This window comes from Papaver somniferum, chromosome 7, assembly GCF_003573695.1.
Source record: "Papaver somniferum cultivar HN1 chromosome 7, ASM357369v1, whole genome shotgun sequence".
NCBI lineage: Eukaryota > Viridiplantae > Streptophyta > Magnoliopsida > Ranunculales > Papaveraceae > Papaver > Papaver somniferum.
In genome coordinates, this window is record NC_039364.1 from 73309706 (window position 1) to 73326612 (window position 16907).

Sequence of the window (16907 nt, forward strand, 5' to 3'; positions counted from 1 at the left end):
GTGTTTTCACCATGTGGAGCTAAACCCCATCACCGGGACGACGGAGGAAGCCGAATTTCATACTTGGGTAAAATTATTGTATTCTTTATTTGACTTTTTCACTTAATTAAAATAGAATTATGATTTGAAAAAATTAGTTATTATTTTATTAGATGGGTCATGCTTGCTTAGATGTTTGATGTCCCATTCTTACGATTTATAACTAATGTTTGGAGAATCTACCTTGGCAACAATAAGAGTCGATGTTGTTTTATTGAGCGATAATTGTTGAAAACGAATAATTGAACCTATTGATATGAATTCGATGGAATCCTAATCCCAATGAATCTCGCTTTTATTCCTTTAAAATTAATCTCAACAAGTCTTAGAGTTCGAATCTTAATTACAACAACGATAATCAAAAATCTGAATCATTATGGTATTTTTCAATGATGTTGTAGTAAGATGATTCGTTCACTCAGATTTGTTGAGAATTTGTTTTAAGACTTAATAAAGAAAATAAGGAAAAATATATATACACACTTTGTCACAAGATGAAGAGACGCTGAGACGCGGGATTCCACTACTTTTCATATTGTTATGGTTCAGTCATTAACTCTAGACAATATAGCTCAAACAAAAGAAGTTGTGACTCTAGTTCTTTGCCAAAAATAGATTTCGTAAAATATTATTTGTAAGTTAAAAGCATGACGCATCTAAAGTATTTAGAACTAAGCATGCGGCATCTAACAAAATAACAAATAATTAATAGAAATCATAAAGCAATTAAATCTATGAAAAAAGTCAATAAAAGAATTAATTAATTTACCACAATCATGAAAAGTTGCTTCATCCGTTGTCCCAGTGATGGGGTCTAGCTCTGCATGGTGAAAACACACTCAAAGGAATTTTTCATTGCTCAAAAAGGTGTTTACAAGGAGAAAAGGTATAAAACAGGGCCTCTGTAACAATAAGTAGACCAGAAATCAAGACTTATAGTTTTGACAACTAAACTTGACAACAAGCTTGAGATAGCAACACTTGCGAGTTCGAACGCGCAGTGCTCTAACACATTCATCCTCATCATGGTCATCCTAAATGTTTTGGGGGAAACAATAGAGGTACTGACCATGTGGAAAGGAATCATAATATCATATCAATCCGTGAACATAGTGAAGATGAGTTAATATGAAGTTCTCATCTAGATCGGGAAAATGAAGATTGCATAAGTTTCCGCAGAAGAAGGAGTTCAAAAAAAAAAGACCAAGAAGAAAATAAAGAAAAATGAATCATACACTCGATCATGATCTAATGCTACCTGATCGTACAAATGACCATATTTGGGGTGAACCAAAAGACGATTGACTTTTATTCAACTACAAGGACTCGTGGGATCATATGATAAACATATGTAAGATTATTTGTTTCATATTATATTTTAAGCATTGATAATCTTATGATCATTTATTTATGTTTGTATTTTTTTTCCGTTTTGTAGGATCATAAGGATGCAGTACGTATTTGCAGACACCAAGCAATGTTTTTCTGGGTTTGAAAAAGAATTGTCAATGTGTTACTGTGAAAGATATCAGTTCTCCATAAGATCGCCATGATGCTCAACAAATTCTAGGCCTTTATGTATAAGGTAAAGTTGTTTTGGAAGGAAATTACACCAAGGAATTAGATTAGGACCGGTTGCACATTCTGACTGAGAAGTTGTTTGGTTGGGACAACACAAAACTTTCATTTGTTGGGTAAGTATAGTGTTAATGCATTCAATATACTTATGCTAAAGAAAATTTTCGGAGAGACAAAAGAGAAAGAAGCCCTAGAAAACTTGGATCCCTCATAAACTCGTCATATAGACGTTGCATATGTGCTACACGTCTTGGGCACCAGGATCTTCCCAGCTGATACGATGGAAATTGAGCGATGCCAACATCCTACAGTTGTTGGATCCTTTGGAGAGGTCCGCAACTACTAGGGGCATTGCAGTAACTGAATATTTATTAACAGAGATGCAGAAGGCCAACAGGGCGTCAACCATCCGATTTTTCGGGAACTTCACTCTACTACTGGTAATTTAATTGGATATTTTGTCATCGTTTTTGTAATTTTTCGATTATGTCGGTTCTTATATATATCATTTGATAGATTTTGACATATGTTTGGTCGTATGAACACTTCCCAATATTATTCGTGGACAACAAATCCTTGATGAAAAATAGAATTGAGAGTCGTATCAGCATAGATATCTCATATACGAATTTAAAGGGGGTTCAAAGCCAGGTAACAACAACAAATGATATTTATTTGTCTTTTAAGTGAAGTCCATCATAAGAACCAAGAAAAATGATTGAGCCAATCGTGCGATCAATGGATGCGCAATAAATATTTTAAGAACCTTATCCGACCCCTTATCTAGTTTGTGTGTGTAATTGTAATCAGTGGATAACTTATAGAAATTCTTGCATAACCGGCCTACCTTTCCATTCACACCTTCTTATAGTTGTTCTGCAATGCAAATTGTATTTAAGGAATACACATTAATTCTATCATCCGTCTTGATGTCGTTGAGCATTTGACTTGATATCGAATTCATGAGGTTTTAGCTTTGAAACTACGCAGTGCCCAACAAAATTCTCTGGATCCCGCGGCTAAATTTAGGCTTTTCTTCACTTTCTTGCAATCATAACGTTCATCTAATAAATTCAAGCATACATTCAATCATTCCATTTCAGCTGCACAAGATCAATTACCAACTCTTCTTCTTATTCTCGATTTAACAGCAAGAATCTCCTTCATTGATCGACATCAGCTCAACGACAGAGACAACCTCTTCTTCTATGTTTAATTTCAAATCAAATCAAAACCTATGTTTTTAATTACTTCACGAATTCAGATTCTAACTAAAACCCATGCTGACTTCCATCTCAGACTCAGTTCAACAACACACCCAATCATCTTCTTATTCCGTGTCGTCTCAATCCAGGTTCAATTTAACCATCTTTTAATATGATTTTCTCGGTTTGACATCGTACAAATTCGAGTTCACCTGACAAACAACATCATTTCTTCTTCCTTGATTCGAACATCAAAAATTCTCCATCGACAGCAACAACTAATCTTTGTCTCCATCGATCTCCAATGCTGCTAATAGGGCGTACCAAAATGTTTGGGTGTACCATCCCAAAGGCAATAAACTTTTTGTCTTTTGTGTATTTTGGTACACCCCCGAGCAATTTGGTACCCCATATTAGCAGCCTTGATCGATCTCCTCCTTTCATTAGTGCAAGTCCATGGTAGCCTGTCCATCTCGTCATTGTCTTCTCGATTCAATATTATGCTGCAATTCTAAATCACTTGTGACAATTGAAATCACCCATTTATCTCCTATGAGAATACCATCTTCTCCATCTCAGTCAGATTCAAAAATAGCTCATGATAAGGAAGAAAATAGAATAAATAGTTTTCTATGATTTCGACCTACTTAGGTCTAAGTAGTTGGGACCCTATTTCGACACCCATAGGTAGGATGAGGGCAACCCAGTGGTATCCCCTTAACCTTGGTATTCCCTTTACAAGTGGGTGCTATGATCACAAATGTTTGGGTGCTTTAGTACATGGTCACCCCTTAACCTAAACTAGACTCCCAATATTATTTTTCATTTAAACTGCCGTTTTGCTCTTCTTGCTCAACTTGGATGGTTTCTTCTTCTTTTCTTCAGCATGAAAGTACCCAAATACTCAAAAACAAATGCAAAATACCATAATTTACAAGAAATATAGAAAAGAAAGCATAAATAATAGATATAAATTAGGGTATTTTCTACACATATCATCTATTAAGTTTAATCCTCCAAGAGCCTTAAGTTCTATGAATTAGACTAATCAATGCAATAGAAATACTATGAGTAATTTATTTAACATTGGTCAAGATTATACATGCAATCACACAAGGTTTATCAACAACTACATATCTCGAAACCTTATTCCAGCTATAGATATGCATTCATGGTCATTTAGTAGTACTACGCAAAAACAATTTGCAATCGTACATGGCGATAATAAATGGTAGAACAAGAACGATAAGGTTTTGATTAAGATAACAAAACTAATGTATTAATTAAGTAACATGCAAACCCTAGGTTGTAGAAAAATCTCCAACCCCATAACTCCTAGTTCTTCTCTTCTTTTGTAAAACTTATGATCAAGATCCCTAATAAAAGTGAAATTCTCTCTTTAAAAGGGTTCCAAAAGTAGAAGTACCCGTGCTCGAGTCTCGGTCAAAATAGGTTTATGAAAGTATCAAAATGTCTTACCAAAATATGATAAGCATGGGTAGTTTATGCATTGGCCTATCAGTTCCATGGAACTGACTTAATATATTTCAGCATGGAACTGACAATGACTTAATATAAGTAGGTTTCCCTGACATTTTTATGGTTGAATCTTTCAATGTGTAAGCTTCCCTGTATCAATCTACGGTTTAGTAAAACCCCAACATAATCTCTCCTGAATTTTTCCAACTCTTCTTATGTATATTCTCACTAGCAGCATCTCGCTGCTACCTTCCATTGGAGTCGGATAAGTACTTCACAACCTGGAAACGATAGAGTACCAAGTACACCATCAATTTTTTTGTTTGATGGGAGAATGAACCTGTGTAGTACTTTTAACAATCAAAAGAATAAATTTTAATACGGAAAAATAAAAAGCAAACATATAAGAATTTTTTTAACAAGGAAAACTGCACTGGCAGAAAAATCCCGGGACCTCGTACAGTTTTGAACACCACACAATATTAAACCGCTAAAGACACTAGCCTACTATCAGACTGGATTTTAGTTGAGACCGAATTAACCCTTCAAGCAATTCAACTTCAGTCATGCTCTTGTACATCTCTCAACCCAACGTGGTTCTACGCACTTGATTTCCTTAACTGACGTCATTTAAAGCCTAAGAGTTGCTTCAGCCTCAGTGAATACTTTTGATACCTATCTTCCTCTAAAAAACAAACCTATTTGATTTCCCTTTCGACATATTTCAATCAAGGTGATAGTCTTGGAAACCTATATATAATAACCGCAATCGCACGACGTCTACAATGTAGAAGTGGCAAATACGAGTTGAACCCACAGGGAGTGTCAAAATAGTACTACTAAAAAATACCAATAACTAACTAATCAAATTTTCAGTATTTTAGAAATTTTCGGAACTATGAAAGCAAAATAATAAAGACGTAACCAAGATTGTGAGGGTTAAGGATCCGGGAATCCATTGTAGGAAAATTACTTGCATTCAATCACAAAGGGTCTTGAATTTACTCATGTAGGGTGGAAACTAGAAGACCTAACTACTCGTACATGGAAGATATTGTATTTATATTATCGACAAGAATTATCAAAAATATCAGTTGTTTTCACCTTAAAGTAGAATTATTAAGCATTAGTCATAAGTGTCTAAAACACCTTGATATTTGTCTATTATTTTTGTTTTATTTGCTAGTTTTCGTGTGAATTATGTATCTCATGTTTGCTTTTGAGTTTTATAGGTTTTTTGGAGTTACTGGAGCAAAATAAGAGGAAATAGGCGCAAAAAGGGTATTACGGTCATTTCACAGGCGATGCGATCTGGAGTCGGACACAATTTAAGGGGTTACTACTAGGTGGACTGTATCCATTCTTGGGGTGCCAATAGTCTTTCTAATGTAAATACCTCATTTAGGTCGAGCAGGGGAGAAACTAATTCATTTTGTTCTTCCCCAATTCTCACCGTGAGCTGCTGCTGATGAAATTGAATCGAGAGAGATGAGAGCAGATTTGCGTGGAATTTGAAGTTGGGAGATTGAAGAAGAACACATATTGTGGTTTCATGTCTGTGATAAATTTGAGAGGTAGTTTAAATTAAGAAAATAGAAAAGAAGTGTTAGAGCAATGAGTCACCGAGTCATGTCATATGCTTGTAACACCAATAGTTCACTGCCATCTGTATTAGTGACAGTCTGGTAACATGTAGTATTGTAATGACACTTATATATAAAATATTATCCATCATTTGTAATCCCTTGAGTCTGTTGGAATAAACTCTTACCTCAATTCACAGATTCCATCCTGGTATCAAATACCAGTAGGGGAACCCTCTCTATTCTTTCTGATCCTATGAAACTCAAACCTCCATTACTGGAGTTTTTCTTCCGCTACCACTCATTACAACAACCACAACAATTCATCTTCAACATCATAAATCAAAATTAGAAACAACAATATGTACATAAAACAACAACAATCAACAACAACAATCTGTATAAAACAACAACAACCAACAACCTGAAGGGGAATTTCGACTTCCTCACAGTAATCTGTACAATTACATCCATAATAGGCATTTCGACTGTTCTCAAACCTATTTTTCCTTTTCTTTTTTTTTTGTTTCTTTCAATTTTAGATTTAAGATCTGAATTAGTTAGTTCTTGTTTTGATTTATTCAAGTCTCGCATTCTATTTTGGTTTTGGGATAGAGAAACGATTCAAGATCTACTGTTGTACATAAATGTTTGTGGTGGTTATTTGTGCAAATCAAAATTGGGGATAAATCTACTTCATCCTTCTGTCCAGATCGTCATGTGGCTTGCATTTCGTTGATTTTTCATCAAATTTGTGAAAACTCGGTATGGATTTCAGATAAGTTCTTTCACAATCTCCTGTTTTTAAATTAATCTCCTATTGCTCAAATATGTTTGGTGGTGATTGTGGAACTCAAATTTGGAGATCGAGTTTGCTTCATATTTTAGATTTAAGATCGTCTGTAATGAAGGGGATAGTTTGTAGATTTACTCAGAAGAGTTCTTCATTAGGCATTTCAATGATTTTTCATCATCTTGGTAAAGACTCGTATTGATTTCAGATACATTCTATCATCATTTCCTGTTTTTAGTTGATTTTTATGATTATATTTCTCTGATGAGTGTTACAATTTGATTGAGATGATGTTCCTTTGGAACTGTTCAACATTGTCACTGCTTAAATATTACAATCAGTATGATAGGACGGTGTTGGTTCAGTGATACGATATGAGATGCTACAGTGTATGGTTCAACTATTTCTATACCAAGTCTATTGTTCAGATATTCATGCTAGTCGTGGCCTTGTTTTACCGGTTTAAAGACAACCTAAATGCTGTTAAAAAAACGTTATTAGTAGATTCAGAGATTGGTTGCTTTAAAAGATTGTGTAGGTTCTAATGAGATAGTTAACCAAATCTATCCCTATGTCTGCTTATTGCAAATATTATGTTGTGTGAGACAACAAGTATGCTTTCGATGGAGTACTTATTCAGATTTTTGTTTCTGCTGGACTTTTTGGTTTGTCTTAAGAAAATCAAGCACAAGGTCCATCTTATGCAGTCATCGATTAGTTGTATTCATCTTTGTTCCATGTGTCATTGGTTTTGTATCCTCTAAGATAATGATTTGTGCATCTCTGCAACTAGTTTCTCAATAAGGCAGTGTATGGCAAAGGTTACTGCTGGTGAACTCATCTACTTCAGTTGATGTTCATATCAGATTTCAAAATTGCTTCTGTCCAGGGTCTTGTGTTTGAGTTCAAAGGACAGCTAGTGCTCATCAAAGTTATGCAGTAACATGATTCTATTACACAATCACATATGACAAACTTTGCACTACATTAGTGCTCAGTTTGAGGGGAATATCTTAAGGATCTGCAACTTTGTTTAACTATATACAGATCTTTCAGTTCAATTATATGCTATGACGCTTATTTGGTGGTTTACTTCATGGTCTTGGCATTGCTTTACAGTAGATCAGTTGGCCTTAGAGATTGTGCAGCATGACTGAGCAACTACGGTGTACAACTGCTTGTAGATAGCTGGTTGAGTATGCAAATACTTTCCTTGAGCAGTTTTAATGTCTGCAAGATTTGCAGATTGGTTTGACTATCTAGACTTTACATATTGAAGATAGTGATGCTTCTTTTATATCTGCTTGAAGTGTTGCTACTACTACATCTCATGACTTTGCTGGCGTGACTCATATATGGTGTGTTGTCCAAACTGTTTCACTTGTCTAGTGATCAGTTTGAGGGGGAATGTTAGAGCAATGAGTCATCGAGTCATGTCATATGCTTGTAACAACCAATGGTTCACTGCCATTTGTATTAGTGACAGTCTGGTAACATGTAGTATTATAATGAAGCTTATATAAAAGCTTCTCCATCATTTGTAATCCCTTGTGTTAGAGCACTGCTCGGTCGAACTCGCAAGCGTTGCTATCTCAAGCTTGTTTATCAATGTTAGTGATCAAAACTATAAGTCTTGATTTCTAGTCTGCATATATTGATGTATCGGACTAGGATAGATTGTGTAGTTGAGCATTAAACTTCACGTCGTTCATCAATTGAAGAAGAAGAACTACTAAGGAGATCTTGTGGAACTTCACCAACAAAAGGTATGTGGATACTAAAACTCATCTATCACTTGGAAAGTCTATTTCTACTCTATCTCCTATATAGAGACAAAATTCGTATTACTATATAGTATTCGATTATGCACATTTGAGATTTCGAGCTGAGTTTAAATCGCTTACATATTTCTCGAAATATGTGTTGGTAAGCTTTCGCTTCAACCAAGTTCATCTTACATTCTTGACCAAAGTCAAAAAATGATCATGTGAAAATCGTTGAGTAACATCTTACATGGTTTGTGTGATACAATCATTTGGTGTAGACTTGGAATGTTTCTTTACGATTATTTCAATAACTTGAAAATTTCTTTGATGGTAATAGTTCGTGAAAACAACTATTGTCATCCTCTAAGAAAGTTTCAATGATTGAAATAGAGTTTAGAACACTTAACCATCATTGGGTTATGAACATAATATGCGTTCTTGCATGTATGTGATCCATGACCAGAACTATAGTATGCATACCAGTATGCGTACATGTTAGTTGTGAAATTCCGAGTACCTAAGTACACATACCCGTACGCGTACTGGCGAAGGGTTTGGGTCCGGAAATTTCTGTTGTGTTTGGAAGTATGCGTACCCGTTTGCATATTGGCGAACCCAAACTCAGACCGACTAATAAAGTATGCGTACCCGTTTGCATACTTGAGTGGTTAAAGTTTTAAAATTGGTTTGTTCATGAACTATTATATTTATATATAATAAGGAATGCATTCTTTGCAAACCGTGGCTATAATGTTCATGAATTGATTCGACTGAATCAAACCGATTTTGCTTCAATTGTGTTCTTGTATACTTCTATGATAATATAGCAATTGAACAACTCTATAACTAGTTTCATTTTAGTCATTTCAACTAGTTGTGGTTAAGATGAACGGGGTTGATATGAGAGTGTTCATATAGCTAACCTCGGTTAACTATTGTTGAGCCAACCTGGTGTACACGTTTAGGTACGGTTACTCAAACCTAAATGAAGGTACATTTCATTTGTGTATAACAAGCTAAGTTCGATCTAACGGTTGAAAGATATTAGCTTGAATCTAATCAGGTTTTCATCTAACCGTGAATATTGAATGCTTTGTTACCAAGGTAACTTAGATTGCAAACCCTGATATGAAAACTATATAAGGAGAACTCTAACAACTGCGAAACCTAATCCCCACACCTTTTGTGTGATATTAGTTGCGATTAGAGTCGATTCTCCTTTAACCTTATGTTTTTTATGAAACCCTGTAGGTTAACGACTTGAAGACTTCATTGGGATTACGAATCCAGACCCAACTATTTTCTCTGTAGTTGCGTGTTCTGATCTTACTTTTACTATCGTGATTGAGTATTAACTTTGCTAAGATTTGCTTGAGATTTATCTCTGATAGGTAAGATTAAAAGTAGTCACAAACATCTTCATCTCATCGTTTGTGATCCCACAATATCTTGTTTCTCTACCATACAATTAAGATTATTGTGAGGTGATTGATAATACTAGGTTGTTCTTCGGGAATATAAGTCTGGTTTATCAATTGGTTCCTGTGCACCTTGATTTATCAAAAGACGGAACAGAACTCATAGGTATTTCTGTTGTTTATCAAGTCTTCGACTTTGGGTCGTAGCAACTCTTGGTTGTGGGTGAGATCAGCTAAGGGAATCAAGTGCATAGAATCCTGCTGGGGTTCAGAGACGTAAGGAAAGCAATTGTACCTTGATCAGTGTGAGATTGATCAGGGCTCAACTACATTCCAGTACGAATTTCATTGATAGTAGGCTAGTGTCTGTAGCGGCTTAATACAATGTGGTGTTCAAAACTAGACTAGGTCCTGAGGTTTTTCTGCATTTGCGGTTTCCTCGTTAACAAAATTTCTGGTGTCTGTGTTATTTCTTTTCCGCATTATATTTTGTTATATAATAGAAATATCACAGGTTATGCGTTAAGTTCAATCAGTTCTTGAATCCGACCTTTGGGTTGTTAATTGAATTTATTGACACTTGGATATTGGTTTGTGATATCGTCCAAGTTATTTCTCTTATTCAATCGGGCTCGCAAATTCCTATTTGTTTGATTGCAGATTGAATTAAGAAATTGAGATATAACTCTTTGATATACTTTTCTATATATTGATTCTAGCTGTCTAGTTGATTCTCTTGAAAGTATATTGGAGTTTGTCTATTCAGATTGGCGAACGAAATATTGGGTGTGGTTGTTAGACCCCCGTTTTTTCACCTTGAGTCTGTTGGAATAAACTCTTACCTCAATTCACAAATTCCATCAAGAAGAGAAGTTCTCTGTGTTGCCAGGGTTCCGTTCACAGATGTTGGAGAAATGATGTTATACGTAATGGAGAAAGGAATCTGGTGAGGCTTTGTTGTGGGTTTGTTCTTGACTTGAAATTTATTGCAGGTAAGGAATCAGCGTTGACTTATATTGTTAGGGTACAAGGAAGAAACAAATATATAACTATGGGTGTTGAGAAGTTGAATCTGGTACTGTAAGAAAGAGTATGGCTTGATTTGAGATGGGTTCTGGTGGTTGTATTTCAGAGATGGGGAATTATGGGTTTGATGGCAGTTGGAGGAGTGGTGGCTGTGTAGAGCTGAAGGTTGTTGCAGTTGCAGGATTGTGAAGTTGTGTTGCATGAAAATGAAGAGTTTTGTGTTTCCATGAGCTGCAGATGTATGAGATAAATGTTTGAGCTCATCTGCAGGTGATGGGTGTTGATAGCAAATATAAAGAAAGCGGTGTGGAATTGAGACCAAGTGAGAAGCTTTTGCTGTGAATGAATATATCTTGAGATGCTGATACTGCCATGGGTGATTGAATGGTTAGAATAAACTGAATTTGCAGAAAATGATATATAATGTCATGGATTGATGAGGTATTTATGCTCGATAGTGAAATTTCTCGATTCTAGCAGTGCCACAGTTTAAGATGGTGTTGAATTCGAGTACAGAGTCACATAAACTGAGTGAGATGATGTTGATACTGAAAAGGTATAGCCGTGAACGAGCAAAGCGGGTTAATAGATATGTGATGCGCAAGGGTTGATTGCACATGTATTGAAGCTGAAATAAATAGTATGTAATGTTGATGTTGCAGCTGTAGTTCAAGATGTTGTGAATGGAAGGGACTAAGATTGATGGTGATGCTATTGCACCTATATTTGGAGCTGGTTCATTAATATAGATTGTTGAATTGATACGGGAGAAAGAGTTGAAGCTGGTAAAATGGTGATGTGAGTGTATGGAACCTCTCATTAGATGAATGCTAGGAGTACAGGGATGGGCTAAATTGAATGGCCGGAAAATGGACAGAAACAGAGTAAATTATGCCTGAATCTCATACAGGCGAGTTAACTCAGTGATCTGAGGTGACTCGGTTTATCCTGATAAGGACTTGGACATGTTTTTGCAGGGATCGACTAATGGAATGTTAGAGGCGTATTTTGGTAGTGGGATAACCTAGTTTCTGCAATTAAAGAAAAACATGATGTCTATAAAAGGGTCTCACATCTTTCATTATCTCTCTATACTTTTGTTCTATGGTTTAGAAACATGAAACTTTTTTTTTATTCTTTTGATGAACTCCTTTAACATATGTACTTAATCTTATTATTGGTTATGGAATAGTTTGATTTCACAATATATGTATCTTTGATTGATATATTAGTTTTGTCTCGATATTATCGATTATAATTTAGTAAAATATCGCCATGCATGATTGATTGTTTGTTTTGTCAAGTTACAAATTGGTAGCACTCATATTCATATTTATTGCTAGTTTAGGGTTTGTTATACGTAAAAGTGATACACCTTGAAGTAGCAGAAACATAGTTATACCTCGTAGTGATATATCCTTATAATCATATGTAAACCATGACTTTTGTTAAATCGGATTAGTGCGTTTCCACGTTCGATTGCATTGATTAGCCTAATTGCATAAATCATATTGCTTCTCAGAAGTTAAATTTGATTAGTGCTTTTACACGTTAGGTTGTTTCCTTGGTAGAATTCATATTCGCATCTTTTAATGTGTTTGTTGATGAGAAAAGTAAATTTGCAGGATTCTTGCGATCAAGGTATCCTAGGGATTTTGATAATGAGAGATTAAATATCAATCCTAATTATTATGACAAGAACATGTTTGTGAATGAAGACGAAATCCTTGACCAATATCTTTACTTGTTTGATTTGCTTGTATATTTCCTTGTTTGCTTTTATATTAGTTTACTTTTTATAAAAATCAGAAAATCCCCTATTGTTTTATATAGGAAACTGAAGCTCATAACAATCCTAGTCCTATCTATGGGACGATCCTTTCTTACCCAGTATTTCATTATATATTTTGTGAGTGAGAAAGTGTAATTATTTTTGACGTGTTACGACAGCGATTAAAAGTTGGCGCCGCTGCCGGGGAGGCAGCGGGTTGTTATTTGTTTTTGGTTTCTTATTTTTGTTTTTAGTTTGGTTTTTGTTTTTCTTATTTTCTGGTTCTTAATATAGTTTTGAGAACTCTTGTTTCAGGTACCAATTTCTATGGACGGAGCATATTGGAACAATGAATACGGTTTTCAGCAACCTCAACACTATGACAATTGCCCACCATATATGGGATACAATCAAAAACAATTTATTGGCTATAATGTATATGTAAGTCAAGCACCAAGGTGGGACAATTCTACTTATAATTGGCTTTATTCAAGTTGTATGCATGATATGAATGGATTACAAGGCTTGCAACAAAGATTAGACCAACTTGACCGTGATAGAGAGAACGTTGCACAAACCAATTTCTGTAACACTTTTTCTTACCTGATTCCGGATCGTAGTTATGATCATTCACCCATTCAAAAGGAAGAGTCATGGGAAAGAGAACCTATTGTAGTCAATGGTGGTAAGCGTGTGAACGTCAAGAAACTTACACAAAAATTATACAAGTTGGAAGATGATGGAGCCTCGGAAAAGCTTGTTGATGAAATTAGTAGGACCATTCGTATGGAACTTAAACGACGTCGTGATAAAGGTTAGGAAACTGAAGACAATTCTTATTATGGTGAGTCTGAAAATGAAGACGAAGATGAGTGTGTTGAGAATGTGACCGATTTGATCCATATTGTGGAAGATCCAATTGAGCTTGCACATGATTATAACGATGATGTTGATGTCGAGACTTTGATTTAAGGAAGACACGGACGAAGAGGACCACGATATACAAGAGGTAAGTAATCCACTTGAATTATGTAAGGATGAAGAGGATTCTGTAATACAAGAGTTTCCGCAATGTTTAACTAATCCTTTGTTTATTGATTCTTCACTAGTGGAAAATAAAACAGTCTGCCATGAAAACACTTAAAATCACTAAATATGATTGCTTCTGGGAGCACTAATATCGGAGTCTTATTTCTCAAAACGACTGTGGCTGAGTCTCCTAAATCTTTTCAGTTACGACTTCCTTCAACAGACACAGTCGTTTTGCTGGATTTTATTTTATAAAAAAGAAAACTAATAGATTCAGCTGAATCTTCAACTAAAATCATATATAATGACAAAGAACAAGAATTTGAATACCCATTATATCAAAAACCCCAATTCAGTATATACTACTTCAACAAACAACAATCACTCAAGTTTCATATTTGCTTCTTTCATAATCTTTTTGCTATTAACATAAGTACCAACGCAAATACAAGAAAAACCAATAACAAATGATTTCCTATACTATCGATATGCTTCATAAGAGCCTATAATTTCCTTGCTCCACCACTTGGACCCTCATAAGAAGTATTTCCTCATTTCAGCTAGCTTCCTTTCCTGCATTGAAGAAGTATTTCTTCATTAGGTATCTAGATGACAGAGAATCAGAGACAACATGAATTCATTCTGAACGACAAAGTATTCTGTTTACATTGTGAAAGCACAAAGAGAAGGTGACCAACCTGGTTTCGATTGTTCATGCAAGGAGAAGTGACTTCTTCGGCCAGTTTTGCTCTTCAGTCATTCCAACTCTGCTTTACCCTGTTGAGTTCAGGTCCCAGTTCGATATTTCAGCGGCTAGTAGCTTAGAACGTGTCCTTGTGACATCTGAACTGCAAAAAAAAACAGAAAACAAGTTTAAATGCCAGGGGATGCTTTGTAAATCCAAATAAGCCAATGATACAATGATCTTAATACATCTGCAACACAATAGTGGTTATCTTTGATAATATTTTACAACTGCATTAACTAACATTTTGATGCAACTCCATATCCATAGATTTATCTCCTGTGTTTATGGAACAAACCAAAAGATAGAAACATTACAAGAACCTAATTGACAATACTAATTAAGATGTAAATTAATACCAACATTACAAAAGTTAAGAGGTGATTCACAGTGAACCAGATGCCGATAGACTCTGCAGCTGTCGGGAATTCAGCTCTTACCCTCAGTGAACTAGTACCTAATACACACTGGATCGTTGTCAGAAATTCAGTTCTTCATGTATAACAATGTTCATCGAAACATCAAGGTGAGAAAAACCGGTTTCGGCGGCTTGTAGCTTTGAACGCGTCCTTATGGCATCTGAACTGTAGAAAAAACAGAAAACAAGTTGAAGTGCCAGTGGATGCTTTGTAAATCCAAATAAGACAATGAGACAATGATCTTGATACACATCTACATGGTACATCTATGAACTTAAAGAAAAGAATAAGGCCAAGTCCAACCTAATTTCAGTCCCATGAAAACGGTGTAAAATATGTGTTTGGCGAACTCTTTGCTATCAGTTGGATACTGTCAGTCAATAGCAGCTTCAGCACGAGCGGCCACCATTCTAAAGACACTCCATTAAATTAACTAAATGAAGGTATATTAATCCAGAATATTAGACTGGCAAGTTTTAAGAAATGTGAAATCAAATCTTACTTCATCCAAATCAACTTCACCAACCAACACCTCGACATCCTTTAAAGAAAATTGAGACCCTTTAACAACTCCTACCACATATAAAAAGAAAAAAAGCTATTTTCATTAAAGGTGTCCGCTCAAATAGCCAAGTCATATTTACTACCGCATTAAAAATGAGCACCATTACATACTCTGTGATTACTATACATATAAACCCCTCCACCGGTATGGGTAGCTTCCACTTGCAGTAAAAAAAAACTTCAACACCACCAGGTGCTAACTTAGATACACAAAACATCTGAAATTCTAGATCAAACATAATAATAATACAAGCAATTACAGCAATCAAACCCCAAATCAGCAATACGCATTAACCAAAATCTAAAAATTTCCATTTTCTGTATTCCAATCAAACAATAAGTCAATAACACAAAATCCAAAATCTAAGACTCCATATAAACATAAGATCAACAATAAATATTCAATCATTAATCTGTATAAACCCTTGTATACAGATTTAAACTAAAAAACAACCCCACTTTTTTTAATTTTCGTAAGGATTACTCATAAACCTAAACCCATTTTACATCAAACAAGCTTCAATAGATAAAATTTAAAATAAATCTACGAAGCATATGGACTGAAAATTCTTACATTGACTAGACAAGAGTAAATAAAAATATACCATGTAATCAGTAGTAATGAGTGGATCGTTTAACAACAACAAGTATCATCTCAATATCATCTCTCTGTAGGGAAACTCTAGCAACCAATCTTCCGAACCCTGAATATCAAACCAACACCAAAACCAAAACAGATCAGACCAACACATACACATCAATAAAAAACACCAAGAGAACATTGTTAAATTGAGCAATACCAAGAGAATCAAGAAACCAACACCGATCTATGATGCGATTAAACCCTTTTTTAAGCTGCAGACGATTTCCTCAACCTGAAAGACAAAAAAAAATAGACAAAAAAAAAGTTAAGGTTATTTTTATCTTCAGAATTAGATTTAGGGGTTTTGTTTCTTACACTAGGAGAAGAGATCTTCAACTTACTTGAGGAGTTCTCTTGTAGGGGAAAATAGAAAACAAACACCTTACTGCATAAATCAGAGAAGAAATTAAAATTGTTAAGAACACTAATTGACTATCAAATTTATGAAATAAGAAGAAGATTATTATTACCCTAATGATATCAAGAGCAAAGTAAGCAGATCTTGGGTTACAATGTTTGCTTTTGATTTCTGCTCATCCATGGGTTTTGATTTTTGAGGTAGGGTTTTCGATTTCTGCTGAAAGATTGGGTTGTTTGGGTTGCTCTTGATTTAGGCTCGCGATTCATGAGAACATAAATTGGATTTATGGTTTCATATCATGAATCAAATGAAAGAAGATAACTCCGAGAGATTGTGAGATAGAGAAGATTTTCCGGAGAGAGAGGCGGAGATAGAAAATGAACGAAGAGAGATCTGGGAACATGTAAAAGGCTATTTTTTTTTACTAAAATAACCTCTAGTATTACGTCTTCCGTAACAGCTCGATTTACTTTTACGGGTGAAACGTC

At 35.1% G+C, this 16907-nt stretch overlaps 1 long non-coding RNA gene across 11 annotated transcripts; it reads right to left on the bottom strand.

Moving 5' to 3' along the window:
- Positions 1 to 13992: 13992 nt before the first annotated feature.
- On the bottom strand, positions 13993 to 16907 carry LOC113297620. 11 transcript variants are annotated; one of them, XR_003333554.1, is made up of 10 exons: positions 16529 to 16907; positions 16400 to 16443; positions 16216 to 16290; positions 16021 to 16119; positions 15527 to 15593; positions 15354 to 15424; positions 15155 to 15261; positions 14873 to 15011; positions 14386 to 14535; positions 13993 to 14260 (listed from the first exon to the last, which is right to left on the bottom strand). It is a non-coding gene; the product is annotated as an uncharacterized LOC113297620 (long non-coding RNA). The 11 variants fall into 11 exon arrangements; XR_003333549.1 differs by having other exon boundaries at positions 14873 to 15016; positions 16529 to 16905; XR_003333556.1 differs by lacking the exon at positions 15155 to 15261 and having other exon boundaries at positions 14873 to 15016; positions 16529 to 16905.